The 18708-nt window shown below is 37.2% G+C and overlaps 1 protein-coding gene across 9 annotated transcripts in view; it reads right to left on the bottom strand.

The window, feature by feature from the left end:
* The window catches only part of ALMS1 (ALMS1 centrosome and basal body associated protein), a 265152-nt gene that overhangs the window by 205827 nt on the left and 40617 nt on the right, over positions 1-18708 (bottom strand). The gene's annotated exons all lie outside the window — the stretch shown is intronic.

Here is an 18708-nt window from a genome sequence, read left to right as displayed (position 1 = left end):
AAAAAAGGCATTTGACAAGATTCACTACCCCCTTATGATAAAAACTATCAACAAAAGGGATACAGAAGGAATGTACCTCAACATAATAAAGGCCATATACAACCAGCCCACAGCCAACATCATACTCAGTGACTCAAATGGTGAAAAGCCAGAAGCTTTCCCTCTTAAGATCAGGAGCAAGACAAGGATGCCCACTCTCATCACTTTTACTCAACATAGTACTGGAAGTCCTAGTTGGAGCAATTAGGCAAGAAATAGAAATAAAAGGTATCCAAGTCAGAAAGGAAGAAGTAAAACTGTCTCTATTTGCAGATAACATGATGCTATATATAGAAAATCCTAAAGACTCCAACAAAAAACGATTTCAGTAAAGTTGCAGAATACAAAATCGCTATACAAAAAACAGCTGCATTTCTATGCACTAATAATGAATGATCAGAAAAAGAAATTAAGGAAACAATCCCATTTACAACTGCATCAAAAAGAATAAAATACCTAGGAATAAATTTAACCAAGGAGGTGAAAGAGCTATACACTGAAAATTATAAGACACAGTTGAAAGAAATGGAAGAAGACCCAAAGAAATGGAAAGATAGTCTGTACTTATGGACTGGAAGAATTAACATTGTTAAAATGTCCGTATTACCTAAAGTAATCTATAGATTCAATGGAATCTCTATAAAAATACTAATTGCATTTTTCACTGAAATAGAAGAAGCAATGCTAAAACTTATATGAAAGCACAGAAGACCCAAATGCTCAAAGCAATCTTCAGAAAAAGGAACAAAGCTGGAGGTATCACACTCCCTAATTTCAAATTTTACTACAAGTCTATAGTAATCAAAACAGCACGGTATTGGCAGAAAAACAGATATAAAGATCAATGCAACAAAACTGAGAGCCGAGAAATAAACCCACACAAATATGAACAATTAATTTATGACAATGGAGCAAAAAACATACCATGGAGAAAAAACAATCTCCTCCATAAATGGTGTTGGAAAACCACCACCGCACGGGAAAAGCACCTGCAAAGGAATGAAACTAGACCACCATCTTACACCATACACAAAAAGTAACTCAACATGGACTAAAGACTTAAACGTAAGACCTGAAACTATAAAACTCCTCGAGAAAACATATGCAGTACACTCTTTGACATTGGTCTTAGCAGTATCTTTCCTGATATGTCTCCTCAGGCAATGGAAACAAAAGCAACTACATCAAACTAAAGCTTCTGCACAGCAAAGGAAACCATCAACAAAATGAAAAGATCACCTACCAAATAGGAGAAGCTACTTGCAAATCATATATCCAATACAGGGTTAATATCCAAAATATGTAAAGAACCTATACAACTCAACAACAACAACAACAACAAACCAACCTGATTAAAAATGGGCAAAGAACCTGAATAGACTTTTCTCCAAAGAAGACATATAGACAGCCAACAGACACAGGAAAAGATGTTAAACATCATTAGTCATTAGGGAAATACAAATCAAAATCATATGAAACTATCACCTCACATCTGTTAAAATGGCTATTAATAAAAAGACAAGAAACAAAAAGTATTGGCGAGGATGTGGAAAAAAAGGGACTCCTGTGCACAGTTGGTGGGAATGTAAATTGGTGTAGCCACTATGGACAACAGTATGCAGGTTCTTCAAAAAATTAAGAATAGGGACTTCCCTGGTGGTCCAGTGGTTAAAAATCCGCCTTCCAATGCAGGAGACGTGGGTTCGATCCCTGGGCAGGGAACTAAGATGCCACATGCCTCAGGGCAACTAAGCCCGTGTGCTGCAACTACTGAGCCCACATGCCACAACTAAGACCCAACACAGCCATAAATAAATAAATAGATAGATAGATAAATAAATAAATAAATAATAAAAGAAAGAATCAAGGAGAAATACATAAAGAGACCCCTTCAAGGGTATGGACTAATGAATACTAAAAAATAGGACAGAACTACCATATGATCTGGTTATTCCACTTCTGTGTATTTATCTGAAGAATATGAAAACACTAATTATAACACCCATAATTGCAGCATTGTTTACAATAGACAAGGTATGGAAACAACCTAAGTGCCCATCGACGGATGAATGGATAAATAAGATGTGGTACATACAGTTGACGCTTGAACACTGTGGGTTTGAACTTTGCAGATCCACTTACAAGTGGATATTTTTCTACAGTAAACACTAGAGTATGACACAGTCTGTGGTTGATTGAATCCGCAGTTATACGTAGACTACCCCCGCGCTGTACAAGGGGTCAACTGTACATACAATGAAATACTACTCAGCCATTAAAAAAAGATGAAATCTTGCCATTTGCAACAACACAGATAGACCCTGAGGGTATTATGCTAAGTGAAATAAGTCATAAAGAGAAGACAACACTGCATGATTTCACTCATATAAAAAAATAAATAAATAATAAATACCCAAACAAACAAACCAAACTAAAAAAAACACACAGATACAGAGAATAGAGTAGTGGTTACCAGAGGGAAAGGAGGGTGGGAGGTGGCTGAAATGGGTAAAGGGGGTCAACTGTATGGTGACAGAGGGAAACTACACTTTTGGTGATCAACATGCTGTAGTGCATACAGATGTCGAAACATAATGTTGTACATGTGAAACATATTTAAAAATGAAAAATAAACAGATTAAAGAACAAACACTTGTTCCAAATTATTTTCTAATTTTTCAAAGTTTTTACATGTATTGATCATTACAAATTAATAGTGACATCTAGTACCTAGAAGGGAACAAATGAGATAACAACCAAGGAGTTAAGATATACAGCGCAGATCCTTGAAAGATGTGTTACACAAAATAATGAGTCCTTACTTAAGAAGACCTCAGCAGGAAGGAAAAGATAAGTAAAGGAAACTAAAAGAACTACTGCAAGTTAAGCTGCAAAAAGTGTAGGAGGAGACTTGTGGTGTTCACGAAGAAATTTCTGGCAGTTCCATATAAGCTTAAGGACATACACTTCAAACTGTCAGAAGCAATGTTGATCATAAACCCACTATCATTTTTGAAATATGTTTGCATACATAAGGAATACATGATGATGGATGGCATAGTTGTAGAGTACTACTCTCTCAGCCCCTGAAACAGGAATAAATACGCTGACTGTGAACGTTACAATATTACTATATATCTACTGAATTCTTCAAAGTCCATTTTTAGGGGTAGGGTTGAAGAGAAAAGTCTGGACATGACGAAAAAGAGAACTGCCCAGAAAAAGACTATAATATTCCAAAAGTTTATACTGATGCCTTTTAGAGACAGACTAACAACCTGGTTAGGATTTGCTGAAGAACTCTTTACCCACTGGAGCCAAATGCTTATTAACATAGAGGGTTTCTTTGGGAGACAAAGAGAGCATAGTTTTATTTCTCAAAGTATAATCTGAAATCCTCTATGACCTCATTTAATAAGAACAACAAGCAAGTACTTTATTTCTCACAGACAAAATGAGATGCAATTCCAGTTTCGTTTTACATACAACTAAGGGCTTCTTATTAGTAATCATTCCAAGTGAATTATTATGGATTATTAATATTAGCACACAAAAATAAATTAGCATATTTCTGGATTTCAAGACTTCCAATTCAGTCACCACTAACAGGTCTGGCTGTCCTGAAAAGAATCTATTTTGTCTGCACAGCAAATACACTGAAATTCCTGCAGTTTTAAAAAGGATACTATTTTAAGGTAATATTTTAAGTTGGTCTTTGTTTTCATTGCTGTTATTCTTGCTCTCTAATTATGAACTATTGTAACTTTACTGTTTTTACAATTTCCTAATTAGTAATTACTGGTAACTAGATAAGTATAATTTTTTGTGGGTTATTTGGTTAATCCTTGAGTAAACTGATAGATGTTTGCATCAACATTAACCTAAGTCTTCTCAAAACTAGACTATAATACATGTATATATTATAGTTCAAATAGAAGTTCTTGATACCATTATTGACAAAGCAGATGTAAATATAACCCTTCCAGAGTGCCTATAGGGACTTCCCTGGTGGTCCAATGGTTGAGAATCCGCCTTCCAATGCAGGGGACGTGGGTTCAATCCCTGGTCGGGGAACTAAGATCCCATATGCCGTGGGGCAACTAAGCCCACAAACCACAACTACAGAGCCCGTGCGTCGCAATGAACAGCCCGCATGCCACAGCGAAAGATCCTGTGTGCCGCAACAAAAGATCCTGCGTGCCGCAGCTAAGACTTGACACAGACATACATACATACATATATAAATAAATAAATATTTTTTAAGAAAACAAAGTGCCTATATAGTGTGATACTTTATGGATGTTGTCTTGTTGACAAATGTATGTCATCTGAATAACTTGCAACACAATATCAAGTTAAATGTAAGAAAACTGCTGAGTTTATAGGGCACGGTTTTGTAACATGAAAATCACATATACAAGCTCATTAGATAACCTCACTTTTTTGTTGCTATCACTAAGTTCTTTTTCTATGTGAAAGTGGTATTTGGTAAGGTAACTGGGCTATAGACTCCTCTGCACTCCTAAAAGGGCAGCAGTTCCTAAAAGCTAAAGAACTACTGGTCTTGTGTAAAGTTCATGAACCCTGCACTCAGACACAGGTTCAAATCCAAAGTTTACTATTTCCTAACAGAATAACCAGAAAGTCAGTTCCCTCATCATACCACCCTCATAGGGTTGTGAAGGTTAAATGAGATAAGTATGTAATATACCTGGCAAACAGTAAGTGCACCCTTACAGAAGGGAAGGCAGGCGGACGATGGTATTTTGGGTCTTGCTTCCAGGCCCTTCATCTTTCAGAGAATGCTCCCAACGTCCTGCCCCAAACCAAAGTCACATCTCCGAGAGAGACACCAAACAAATAACGTGAAGTAGGCTAAACCAAAGACGTGACTTTAATTGTAAATTACGGCAAGAAAACTAATGGATAATTAAACCAATTAAGTTTGTAGTCAGGGATCACAAACCCCAATAACAACCAAACAACATAAAAAAAGGCATATATGCATACAAGTCATAGAGATGGCCCCATATTAATGAGATCAATAAAAGCTTTTAATACAAGAAACAAATCCACAAGCCTTCATAATAACAACTGAAATAAAGTTGTTTATATGATTTTTATTTTCATTTGACCCACTTTCTTGAGAACTGATCTCCCCAAAAAGGACAAAGCCTACCTCCTTATTTCACCCATCTCTTACTGAAGTCTACCCAGACATCTAATTCATTTAATATTCAATAATTCACTAAGTCCTTCAATATGTACTATTTACTAAGCACCTCTCATGGCCAGAAGTAAATAAAATATTAACAAAGCCCCAGTGCTACCCTCAAAGAGTTTAAAGTCTAGTGGGAAACAGAAATAAGTAAACAAGCAATTACTATACTATGTGTTCAGAGCAGTGATGAATGTGAGTGTTTATAGAATACCATGAGAACACATATACAAGGAGTACTGACTCTTTCTCAAGGACGCATGGTGAATGGTGGAAACCAGGAAATATTTCCTAGAAGACATCTAAGCTGAGAATGAAACGATGAAGAGTTGGGCAAAGATGGGGCACAAGGAGTAGAGGAAGAAAGTCATCCAAGCAGAGAAAACAGCATCTGTAAGATCAAGGAGACTAGAGGACCTAGCATAATGAATGAATAGCAGTAGTTCAATATGATCAAAGAGGCAAGTGTGAGGCTAAAGAGGTGAGCAGGGACCTCCTATGACATACTAAGGAGTTTGGAATTTATCCTGAAGGTAACAATGGAAAGCAGGGGTTTCAAACTAGAAGTGATATTATCAAGTATGTCATGAAAAAAGACTATTCTGGCTTAATACAAAGAACGGGTAGGAAGGCAGAAAAGATGACGAGTTTCCTATTACTAATGCAATAATCCAAAAAGTCGAAAATAGTAGTTTGAGAATCATAATCAAAAGGACTGTGTAAATGGACAGGGGTGAGAGCAAAAGAAGAGAGAGAAGTTTCTAGCTTGGCAACTACGTAGATGCCTATTCACTAAGAAGAAAGAGTATGTTTGAAAAGATGATGATCCGTTCCTTGGAGTTCTGGGGCTACAGTGCCATGGGATATATAAATGAAGATTTTCTATAGGTAGTTAGCCACAAACATCTAGAGTATGAGACACATCTGGATAGAGTGCTACATTTGGAAGTCATCAGCCACAGAAAGTAAATGAAGCACTGGGAGCAGATATCATCTCAGAAGAACTTAAGATCGTTTATTGTGCAAAGCATTGTTTCCTACCATGTTTCTGCCTGCTGCTGTAAACAAGCTGAGGACAGCCAGTACTGTTCCACTGACTGATACTCTTAAGTTAGGAAACAACCATCAAGATTTTTCCATGCCTTTATTATGTGCCAATATTTGTGTTAGGCATTGGACAGAAATAAAATGTGGTGCCCTTTATACATGAGAATTTTAATAAACTGTAGGTGTGCTATTATGGTGAGGTTACATAGGCATTTAACATTCAAAAAAAAAAAAAAAAAAAAGGAAGAACAGTATGGAATGAAGTAATCAAAAATCCTCTTAGAAAAAGTGGGGCTTGAGCTAGGCCTTAAATTATAAGTAGAATGTAGAGATATAAAGAAAGGAACTGGCATTCCAGGGAAGGGAAAATGTATAAGTAAAATACCAGGGTAAGGAATGAACATGACTTTAGAGGTAGAAAAGTAAACAAAAGTAACAACAATAAAATAGTTTGCCTGGAAGGACTAAAATGTACAAACTTAAAGCTGGACAAATACAATTTAGAAGGTCTTCATCAGCCAGAAGAGTTTAGATTTGATAGAGGAGAAAAATACATTATTACCAATGTTTAAGAAGAATAAAAGAGTTGGGTTTAGGGAAGATAAAAGGTGGAATAATGTAGTGATTAAGAATGCAGGCTCTGGAGGATATTACCTGGGTTCACAACTGGCACTCCACCAATTTACCAGCTATGGGGCAAGTAATTTAACCTCTCTAAGCTTCATTTTGCTCAGTTATCAAATAGGATAATAGTAGTACCTAACATCATAAGTTAGGTATAGATATAAAATAATATGATCTATGGAAATGCTTAACAAACTAAGCAAGGAATGAATGTCAGCTATTATTTTTAGTCCATGATGGGGCAGATTTTAGAAAACCTAGGGAAAGTTCATGGCATAGGTGTCCCTACCTTCTGTGGCTAGAGATCCCTGAACTTATTCAATATTGCCTGAGAAAGATCTTTACTTCACTTACCACCGTGACTCCCTCATTTGATGATTTCTACCAACAGCCCAAAGATAATAATGCCTCCAAAGTTTTCACATATTCAAAATTCCAGTTGTCTTCTAGTCCCCAGACAAAAATAGTATAAACTCACCTTTCTCTGCTCCTCCCTGTAAACAATTCAACAGAAAATCATAAAAAGACTCTGAAAGGTTGGAAAGTGGAAGGCCAAATGGCTAGGGACCACACTTGAGGAACTTGAGGAACAACACAACACTGAGTTCCCTGGATTTTCTTTTTAATTCTCATATATCCTGAATGGACCCAGGAGAGGCTAGTATCCTGGAACCTGCACCAAGATGGGGAAGGAGGAAGAGAAGGCCTGGATGGAATCTCCTAACCCTCTGGCCAGCAACTGATTCCAAATCTCCTGATTTCCAACCCAGTGACAGAAGGCAACCCAGGTAGGTGCTTTCCTCCCCAACAGTACTGGCAGAAACTTAGAGAGAAGCCCACCAGCACTAAGAGGCCCAGAGAGCTGGCCCAGGAAAACTCTGTATCCTAGAAGCCCAGAATTCCTACATCCCCCACCTAAATGCACCAGGAGGCCTAGAAAAGCACTTTTTGCCCCCACTGATGGCAGGAGCAAGAATCAAGTGGGAGATCCACTGGCATCAGGTGCCCAGGGAGCAGGCCCAGGAAAGCATCCTCCACCCTATGGGCCAATATCTCCCACTTTCCACTCAACAGCAGTAGGCCTAAGGAAGAGCATTCCACCCGCATGAGCAGCACCAGCAGAGATCAAGCATGAGCCTCAGCAGCACCACTGAGCAAAGTAGACTATAATGCAAGTCTACTTTGTTCAGTGAAAACTGAAAACTAAACAGTCTCTGAAACCACAGCCCATACAAGTAGGCCAGGACCTGTATGTTACATATAAATAGGACAACTGAATGCTAAAACAGAGATTAAATAGGATCCAGTCTCTTACTGTAACATTCAAAATGTACAAAACACAATTAAAAATCATTCACAATATCAAGAACCAGGAACATCACAGCTTGAATGAGAAAGATAATCAGATGATTCCAACATCAAGGTGAAACAGATGATGGAATTATCTGACAAGGATTTAAAAGCAACCATCTTGGGCTTCCCTGGTGGCGCAGTGGTTGAGAATCTGCCTGCCAAGGCAGGGGATACAGGTTCGAGCCCTGATCTGGGAAGATCCCACATGCCGTGGAGCAACTGGGCCTGTGAGCCACAATTACTGAGCCTGCGCGTCTGGAGCCTGTGCTCCGCAACAAGAGAGGCTGCGATAGTGAGAAGCCCGCGCACCGCGATGAAGAGTGGCCCCCGCTTGCCGCAACTAGAGAAAGCCCTCGCACAGAAACGAAGACCCAACACAACCAAAAATAAATAAATAAATTTTAAAAATTTTTTTAAAAAAGCAACTATCTTATATGCTTGAGCAAGCAATTAAGAATCTCTTGAAGAAAATGAAATAAGATAAAATCTCAGCAAAGAAACGTAAGTTATAAAAAAGAACAAAGGGAAATTGAAAAAAACACAGTAACAAATAAAAACCTCATTCATTTGGGAGGCTCAATGACAGAATGGAAATGACAGAAGATAGAATAAGTGAACTTGAGGGCGTATCAATACAATTAATAAGTCTGAACAACAGAAAGAAAATCAATTTTTAAAAGATAGGGGCTCTTGGGCTATAACAAAAGCTCTAACGTTCATATCAACAGAATGCCATAAGCAGAGGAGAAGGGGGGTGGGGGTGTGGAGGGATGCGCTAAAAAAAATTGTTCACAGAAATAATGGGAAACTTCCCAAATTTGGTGAGACATATATCTACAGGTTCAAGAAGCTAAGTGAATCCCAAATACGAAACTCAAAGATATCCACACCAAGACACAACACAATTAAAGTTCAGAAAATATAGGAGAACACCAATTTGAATAATAGTAGATTTCACATCTGAAAACATGGAAGCCAGTAGGAAGTGTTATGCCATTTTGCAAGTGCTGAAAGAAAAAAACCATAAACCATTAATTCTATGTCTGGCTCAATTATCCTTCAAGAATGAATGAGGAATAAAGACATTTTCAGGTAAAGAAAACAAATCTGTCACTAATAGACTCACCCACATAGAGGGGCTGAGAAATTCTCCAACCGAAAGAAAAAAGCAGGAAAAAACCTGAAAGTTCATAAAGACAAAAAAAAAAACAAAAACCACAACAGAATGGATAAAAATAGAGGAAATATAACAGACTTTCAGTCTCTTTATGAGTTTCTTAAATCGTATTTGATGACTGAAGCAAACAGTCTAACACTATTTGCTGTGGTACTCAATATATGTAAAGGAAATATTAAAACAATTATTATTTTTAAAGTGGGAAGGGTAAAGGGAACTAATTCTACTTCACTCTCAGAGGTGAAAGTTGATACCAGTAAACAGTTATAAATTATGTATGTATATTGTAACACCTAAAGCAACCTCTAAAGAAACAATACAGTGCAATATACTCAAAATACTATAGATAGGGCTTCCCTGGTGGCGCAGTGGTTGAGAGTCTGCCTGCCAGTGCAGGGGACACGGGTTCGAGCCCTGGTCTGGGAAGATCCCACATGTCACGGAGCAACTGGGCCCGTGAGCCACAACTACTGAGCCTGCGCATCTGGAGCCTGTGCTCCACAACAAGAGAGGCCGTGACAGTGAGAGGCCTGCGCACCGCGATGAAGAGTGGCGCCCGCTTGCCGCAACTGGAGAAGGCCCTCGCACAGAAACGAAGATCCAGCACAGCCATAAATAAATAAATTAATTAATTAAAAAAAAATACTATAGATAGATCAAAATGTTCCTGTAACCCACAGTAAGTCAAGAAAAGAGAAACAGAGGAACAAAGAGAAAACAAATACAACAGCGGACTTTAAGCCCAGTATATCAATAATGCTTTTAATGCAAATAGTCTAGTACACCAACTAAAATACAGACGTTAACACAGTGTTTAAAAAAACACAACTATACGCACATTGTGTTTGAAGAAAATCCCTTCAAACACAATGACATAAGAAGGTTGAAGTAAAAAGACAGAAAAAGAAATATCGTACAATTTTTTAAAAGCAGTAATGGCTATAATAGTAGATAAAGTAATCTCCAGAATAAAAATAATTACTCAAAACAAAGAGCATTACCACATAATGATAAACGGATAAATCCACCAAGAAGACATAGCAATCTTACACGTGTATGCAACCAAATCCAGTGTGATGTGACAAAGGCAGTAAGAAATGGGAATGAAAACTGAAAGAGTAAAAACTAAATCTGATTAATAAATTAAACAAAATATCTGTTCCTTTTCTGTATTCTCTATTGGCTCCCCCTTCTCCTACTATATTCTATAAAGTTTTATCCTTGGAATTTTGCTGTTCTCTATACTTAGGCTCCCCCAGAGAGCTTAACTATTCTTACAGCATAATTTAATCATGGGTTGTTGAAGTCTTTCAAATTTATCTTTCTCATTTCCCATTTTTTCAACTGTTTCAGATGTCAAGGCAGCTGAATCTAATTTCAGGCTTTTCACCAAACTACTATCACTCAGGAGCTCAGGGTCTTACTGGGAGGAATGAGACACAACCAAATGGTACAACTGGGTGCATCAATAGAAATAATGCATAAGGTAAAGAGGCTGAACAGAGAAGATGTCTTGGAAGAGAGGCTGCAAAAGAAGAGCACAAAGAGTGCTCTACCTCTACCTAGTTCCCCACTTTTAGAGATTTACCCCAGACACGGCAGGCTGAGAATACTGGGCTGCGGCCCCACCTGACCTTACTCGTAGGGCGGAGGTTCCACTCCAGAAGAGGCAATCCAAGAAGACCAGAGAATACCATCCACACCCAACACCATTCTTATAAAGAAGGGACGTGTTACTCCAATATAAGTGGGTCACTGTTCCAACTCCCAGAGCAATGTCACAAAGCTTTTTCCCAGGAGAGGCAAGCCATAAGAACAGAGAGCTCCACACATCTCCATAAGCAGACTGACTTCATTTGGAATAGAACACGGAGAAGTTCAAGCCTAAGAACGCCAGCAAAACCAATGCTGATCACAGTGGTAAGCAATTAAGAGGAAGCTGCTAGCTACATGATACGAAAAAGGCAGACAGTAGACAAGCTAGAAGTTTAAAAGAAAGCCTCAAAGACTGACCTAAAAGACTACCTCTAAGAAAGGGCGTTACAGCAACTGAATCAGACCAGGGAGCAATTTATGCCTCAAGGCATTGCTGAAAACAATACAGCAATCAGCTTAGCTGAGGCTAACAGCTGATACCAATATTGCAAGACAAACAAGAAGATTAACAAGGAGATGAAAGAGACAGTAAAAGAGAACTGAGTTAAAGCCATAGTCATAGGAGGAGGGAATGGATGGAGACCACAGTCAGGGAGGTTGTACATATACCAAAGACTCTGCTTTTGGGACTTCCCTGGTGGCACAGTGGTTAAGACTCCATGCTCCCAATGCAGGGGGCCTGGGTTCAATCCCTGGTCAGGGAGCTAGATCCCACATGCATGCCACAACTAAGGAGCCTGTCTGCCGCAACTGACAGGGCGCAACCAAATAAATAAATAAATAAAAATTTTTTTAATTAAATGTAAATCCAATTAAAAAAAAAAAAAAGACTCTGCTTTCCAGTGAGGAAATTCAGAAGGTGCATACTGCAGGGGAAACAGAGTTCACTTCCAAACTAGTCACTAAATAACCAGACAAGCAAAACAGTAACAAATATTCTCAGCCCAGAGAGGGAAACAGTATCCAGAGCTGCAACAATATATTATCTAAAATGTCCAGTTTATAACAAAAAGTTGTGACACACACAAAGAAAAAGAAAAGTGACCCATTCACAGGAAAAAAACAAGCAAGCAATAGAAACTGCCTTTAAGGAGACCCACATTTTGGATTTAGCCAGCAAAGACTTCAAAGCAGTCATTATAAATATGTTCAAAGAAGAAAAGGAAATCATGCTTTAAAAATTAAAAGAAGCTTCAATGAAATCCTAATCAAACTACCAATGGCAGTTTTCACAGAACTAGAACGAAAAATTGCACAGTTTGTATGGAAACACAAAAGACCCTGAAGAGCCAAAGCAATCTTGAGAAAGAAAAACGGAGCTGGAGGAATCAGGCTCCCAGACTTCAGACTATACTACAAAGCTACAGTAATCAAGACAGTATGGTACTGGCACAAAAACAGAAATAAAAATCAATGGAACAGGATAGAAAGCCCAGAGATAAACCCACACACATATGGTCACCTTATCTTTGATAAAGGAGGCAAGAATATACGACGGAGAAAAGACAGTCTCTTCAATAAGTGGTGCTGGGAAAACTGGACAGCTACATGGAAAAGAATGAAATTAGAACACTCCCTAACACCATACACAAAAATAAACTCAAAATGGATTCGAGACCTAAATGTAAGACCGGACACTATAGAACTCTTAGAGGAAAACATAGGAAGAACACTCTTTGACATAAATCACAGCAAGATCTTTTTTGATCCACCTCCTAGAGTAATGGAAATAAAAACAAAAATAAACAAATGGGACCTAATGAAACTTCAAAGCTTTTGCACAGCAAAGGAAACCATAAACAAGACGAAAAGACAACCCTCAGAATGGGAGAAAATATTTGCAAACGAATCAACGGACAAAGGATTAATCTCCAAAATATATAAACAGCTCATTCAGCTCAATATTAAAGAAACAAACACCCCAATTCAAAAATGGGCAGAAGACCTAAATAGACATTTCTCCAAAGAAGACATACAGATGGCCAAGAAGCACATGAAAACATGCTCAACATCACTAATTATTAGAGAAATGCAAATCAAAACTACGATGAGGTATCACCTCACACCAGTTAGAATGGGCATCATCAGAAAATCTACAAACAACAAATGCTGGAGAGGGTGTGGAGAAAAGGGAACCCTCTTGCACTGTTGGTGGGAATGTAAATTGATACAGCCACTATGGAGAACAATATGGAGGTTCCTTAAAAAACTAAAAATAGATTTACCATATGATCCAGCAATCCCACTACTGGGCGTATACCCAGAGAAAACCGTAATTCAAAAAGACACATGCATCCCAATGTTCATTGCAGCACTATTTACAATAGCCAGGACATGGAAGCAACCTAAATGCCCATCGACAGACGAATGGATAAAGAAGTTGTGGTACATATATACAATGGAATATTACTCAGCCATAAAAAGGAACGAAATTGAGTCATTTGTTGAGACGTGGATGGATCTAGAGACTGTCATACAGAGTGAAGTAAGTCAGAAAGAGAAAAACAAATATCGTATGTTAACACATGTATGTGGAAACTAGAAAAATGGTACAGATGAGCCGGTTTGCAGGGCAGAAGTTGAGACACAGATGTAGAGAACAGACATATGGACACCAAGGGGGGAAAACTGTGGTGGAGTGGGGATGGTGGTGTGCTGAATTGGGCGATTGGGATTGACATGTATACACTGATGTGTATAAAATTGATGACTAACAAGAACCTGCAGTATAAAAAAACAAACAAACGAAACAACTAATACTAAACTTTCATTGGCTTATTTGTATGGAAATATGTTAATATAAATGTTTCAGACATTACGTGAAATTTCTAAAAATCTTATATGTTCTGATATAATGTTATAAGTCATAATTCTAGTTAAAAATGTATATCTCAGAAATAACTAAATTTCCTTGTCAATTGCACTATTATGAACTTTCATCAAATCTTTAACTGTGGTCATTTTTAAGTCTTTTGTCATTTACAGACAGTTCTGGGTGTACTCTGATGCTTTTGCAAATATGTTCCTATAAAAGGGGTTCATCTTCAAGGAATACATAGAAAAGACTCTGACAAGTACAGGTTTCTGGTAACTGTACTGCTGAACTGAATGAATAAGCATTTTCAGAACTCTAATGAAAAACTGATGAACTCATAAAAGTGCTAACAAAAGATCAAGATAAAAAAAAATTAATTACATGGGACTGAGTGAACTGATGAGAATGATTATAATTTTTGTGACTTTCTGTTTGAATTAAAAAAAAAAAATCCCACAAGGACTCAGAGGCAAAGAATATACAAATCAGTTTTCACTGCAAAGTAAAGGAGCTGTTACAGTGGAGGATTACTGGACTGAATGTCAATATTATGACACAGTATGAGTGTGTTTCGTGTTTGGTAACTGTAATCATTCTTGCTTTTGTTGTGGTCATCCATTTACAATGCTTGGTGTCAGTCTTTATCTCTTGTAAAAATAAAATACAGTGTGTGTGTGTGAAAAAACAAAAACAAACAAACAAACAAAAAAAAACTACAATGAGGTATCACCTCACACCAGTCAGAATGGCCATCATCAAAAAATCTACAAACAATAAATGCTGGAGAGGGTGTGGAGAAAAGGGAACCCTCTTGCACTGTTGGTGGGAATGTAAATTGATACAGCCACTATGGAGAACAGTATGGAGGTTCCTTAAAAAACTAAAAATAGAACTACCATACGACCCAGCAATCCCACTACTGGACATATACCCTGAGAAAGCCATAATTCAAAAAGTCATGTACCACAATGTTCATTGCAGCCCTATTTACAATAGCCAGGACATGGAAGCAACCTAAATGTCCATCGACAGATGAATGGATAAAGAAGATGTGGCACATGTATACAATGGAATACTACTGAGCCACAAAAAGAAATGAAACTGAGTTGTTTATTTATAGTGAGGTAGATGGACCTAGAGACTGTTCATACAGAGTGAAGTAAGTCAGAAAGAGAAAAGCAAATACTGTATGCTAACAAATATATATGGAATCTTAAAAAAAACCAAATTGGTTCTGAAGAACCGTGGGGCAGGACAGGAATAAAGATGCAGACATAGAGAATGGACTTGAGGACACGGGGACAGGGAAGGGTAAGCTGGGACGAAGTGAGAGAGTGGCATGGACATATATACACTGCCAAATGTAAAACAGATAGCTAGTGGGAAGCAGTCGCATAGCACAGGGAGATCAGCTCGGTGCTTTGTGTCCACCTAGAGGGGTGGGATAGGGAGGGTGGGAGGGAGAGGCAAGAGGGAGGAGATATGGGGATATATGTACACATATAGCTGATTCACTTTGTTATACAGCAGAAACTAACACAGCATTGTAAAGCAATTATACTCCAATAAAGATGTTAAGGAAACATTAAAAAATAAAATTAAAAGAAGGTAATGGCAATGTCTCATCAAATAGAAAATAAGCTAATAGAACTTACAAAAGAAGCAAATGGAAGTTCTGGGGTTGGAAAGTACAACTAAAATGAAAAATTTCCTAGAGGCTCAACAGTAAATAGGGACAGACAGAAGAATCAGTGAATATGATGATAACAGAGACTATGCAAGCTGAAGGACAGCAAAAAAAAGAATAAATAAAAATGAACAAAGGCTCAGAGAGCTATTCGACAAGATTAAGTGCACTAACATATATATAATGGGGGATATCTGAGACAGAAAAGAGCAGAAAAAAATAATGGCCGAACACTTCCCAAATTTGATGAAAAACATTATCCTACACATCTGAGAATCCCAATGAACTCAATGATAAACAGAGAGATCCATACCAACACATCATAATCAAAATCAAAATGCTGAAAGACGAAGAGAATATCCTGAAAGCAGCAAGAAAAAAACAAATCACATACAATGGAACACTAATAAGAATAGCTGATTTCTCATCAGAAACAATAAAGGCAGAATACAGTGGAAAGACATATTCAAAGTGCTGGGAAAAAAAACTGTCAACCAAGAATTCAAAACCCAGCAAAACTACCTTTCGAAAAGATAAAATAAAAACATTCCCAGATATACAAAAACTGAGAGAATTTGTTGGTGGCAGGCCCATCTGACAAAAAAATACTAAAGGAAGTTCTTCAGGCTGAAAGCAAGTGACACCAAACAGTAATTCGAATTTACAGAACAAAACAAATAGTGCTAGTAAAGATAATTATGTTAGGTAATTACAAAAAGACAGGACACTTGCATATTTTCCTTTCTTCTAACAGATTTTAAAAGCAAGCTTACATAAAACAACACATATATAATTGTATTATTGGGGCTATAACATATAGAAATGTAACATATTCAACAATAACATCAAAAGGAGGTACATGGGCGCAAAGTTAGAGTACAGCAAGGAAATGACACTGGGTGATAACAAATCCACAGGAACAAATAAAGAGAATAAGAAAGAGAATAAGAAATAAGAATAAATTCAAATAATAATGTAACAAGCTCTATAAATATAAATATTTGCTCTCTCTACTTCTCTGAGCTTCTTTAAAATACATAAAATTATATAAATAATTATGACAATGTAACAATCTACTCTTGGGTTTGTAACATATAGGTGTATTATGTATTATAATAATAGCAAATACAAAGAAGAGGGAATAGACCTATATAGGAGAAACATCTCTGTATCACACTAGAATTTAGTTAGTATAAACTGGGAGTATATTCTGGTAAGTTAAGATAAATTTTATAAGCCTTAGAGCAACCACTAATAATATAACTTTAAAAATTAGCTAGGACTTCCCTGGTGGCGCAGTGCTTAAGAATCCGCCTGCCAATGCAGGGAACATGAGTTTGAGCCCTGGTCCAGGAAGATACCACATGCCGCAGAGAAACTAAGCCCGTGTGCCACAACTAATGAGCCTGTGAGCCACAACTACTGAAGCCCACATGCCACAACTACTGAAGCCCACATGCCACAACTACTGAAGCCCGCGCACCTAGAGCCATGCTCCGCAACAAGAGAAGCCACCACAATGAGAAGCCCACACACCACAACAAAGAGTAGCCCCCGCCCGCTGCAACTAGGGAAAGCCCGCATGCAGCAACGAAGACCCAATGCAGCCAAAAATAAAATAAATAAAAATAAATTAATTAATTAATTTTAAAAAAATAAAAAGTACAAAATAAAAATTAGCTACAAAATTATTAAAGAAATTAAAATACTGGAAAATATTCACTTAATGCAATAAAAAGCAGTAAAGGATGAACAGAAGAACAAAAGAGTCATGAGGCATATGGAAAAGAAAAAGTAAACCAGCAAGTGTAAATCCAATGTTATCAATAATTACATTAAATGTGAATGGATTAAACAATCACATCAAAGGCAAAGACTGTCAGTCTGGAATTAAGAAATAAAAAAGATACAACTATAAGCTATTTACAAGAGATACACTTCAGCTTCAAAAACATAAATAGGTTGAAAGTAAAGGGATGAAAAAAGATACGACATTCAAGCAGCAACCACAAGAACTGGAAAGTCCACACAGACATAATACAAAATAGACTTTAAAACAAAAAAATATGTTGCTAGAATTAAAGAGGGACAACAGCAAAAAGGTCAATTCATCAGGAATATATAACAATTATAAACATAAATGCACTTAATATCAAAGTCTCAAAATATATGAAACAATTCTGACAGAAAAGGGGAAAACAGACAAACAATAATAATTGGAGACTTCAATACCCTACTTTCAAAAATGGAGAAAACTAGCAGAAGATCAACAAGGATCAGAAGACTTGAATGCTATAAACCCACTAGAACTAAGAGACATATATAGAACACACCACCTAACAACAGCAGAACGCACATTCTTCTCAAGCGCGAACCATACATTCTACAGGATAAACATTATGGTAGGACATAAAACATCCCTCAGTAAAATTTAAAAGCACAAAAATCCTATAAAGTATATTAGGAAATAGTTTAGATGAATTAAAACAAAATCACAACAAACCAAAACTTAAGGCACACAGCTAAAGTAGTGTTTAGAAATCTATCAATGTAAACACCTACATTAAAAAGAAACATCTCAAATCAATAATGTAACATTTAGGGAAACGTAAACCAAAACCACAAGATACCACTTCACAGCCACCAGAATGGCTATAATCAAAAAGACAGAAAATCAAGTGTTGTTGAGGGTGTGGAGAAACTGGAAACCTCATAATGCTGGTGGGAATGTAATATGGTGCATATTCTTTGGAAAACAGTTTAGCAGTTATTCAAAATGTTAAACACTGTTACCATGAATGAGAAATTCCCACTCCTAGATATATACCAAAGAGAAATAAAAATAACAAATACACAAACCTGTACGTCAATGTTCATAACAGCATTATTCATAAGAGTGAAAAAGTGGAAAACAACCCAAGTGTCCATCAACTGATGAACAGGTAAACAATATGTGACATATCCATACTATGGACTATTATTTGGCAATAAAAAGGAATGAGTACCGATATACACTATAACGTGGATAAATCTTGAAAACGTACTCAGTAAAAGAGGCCAGCCACAAAAGATCTCATATTGTATGATTTCAC

Source organism: Eschrichtius robustus, chromosome 15 (genome assembly GCF_028021215.1).
Source record: "Eschrichtius robustus isolate mEscRob2 chromosome 15, mEscRob2.pri, whole genome shotgun sequence".
Taxonomy (NCBI): Eukaryota; Metazoa; Chordata; class Mammalia; order Artiodactyla; family Eschrichtiidae; genus Eschrichtius; species Eschrichtius robustus.
Note: the sequence above shows the minus strand (reverse complement) of the source record. Positions and strands in the feature narration are given on the sequence as shown.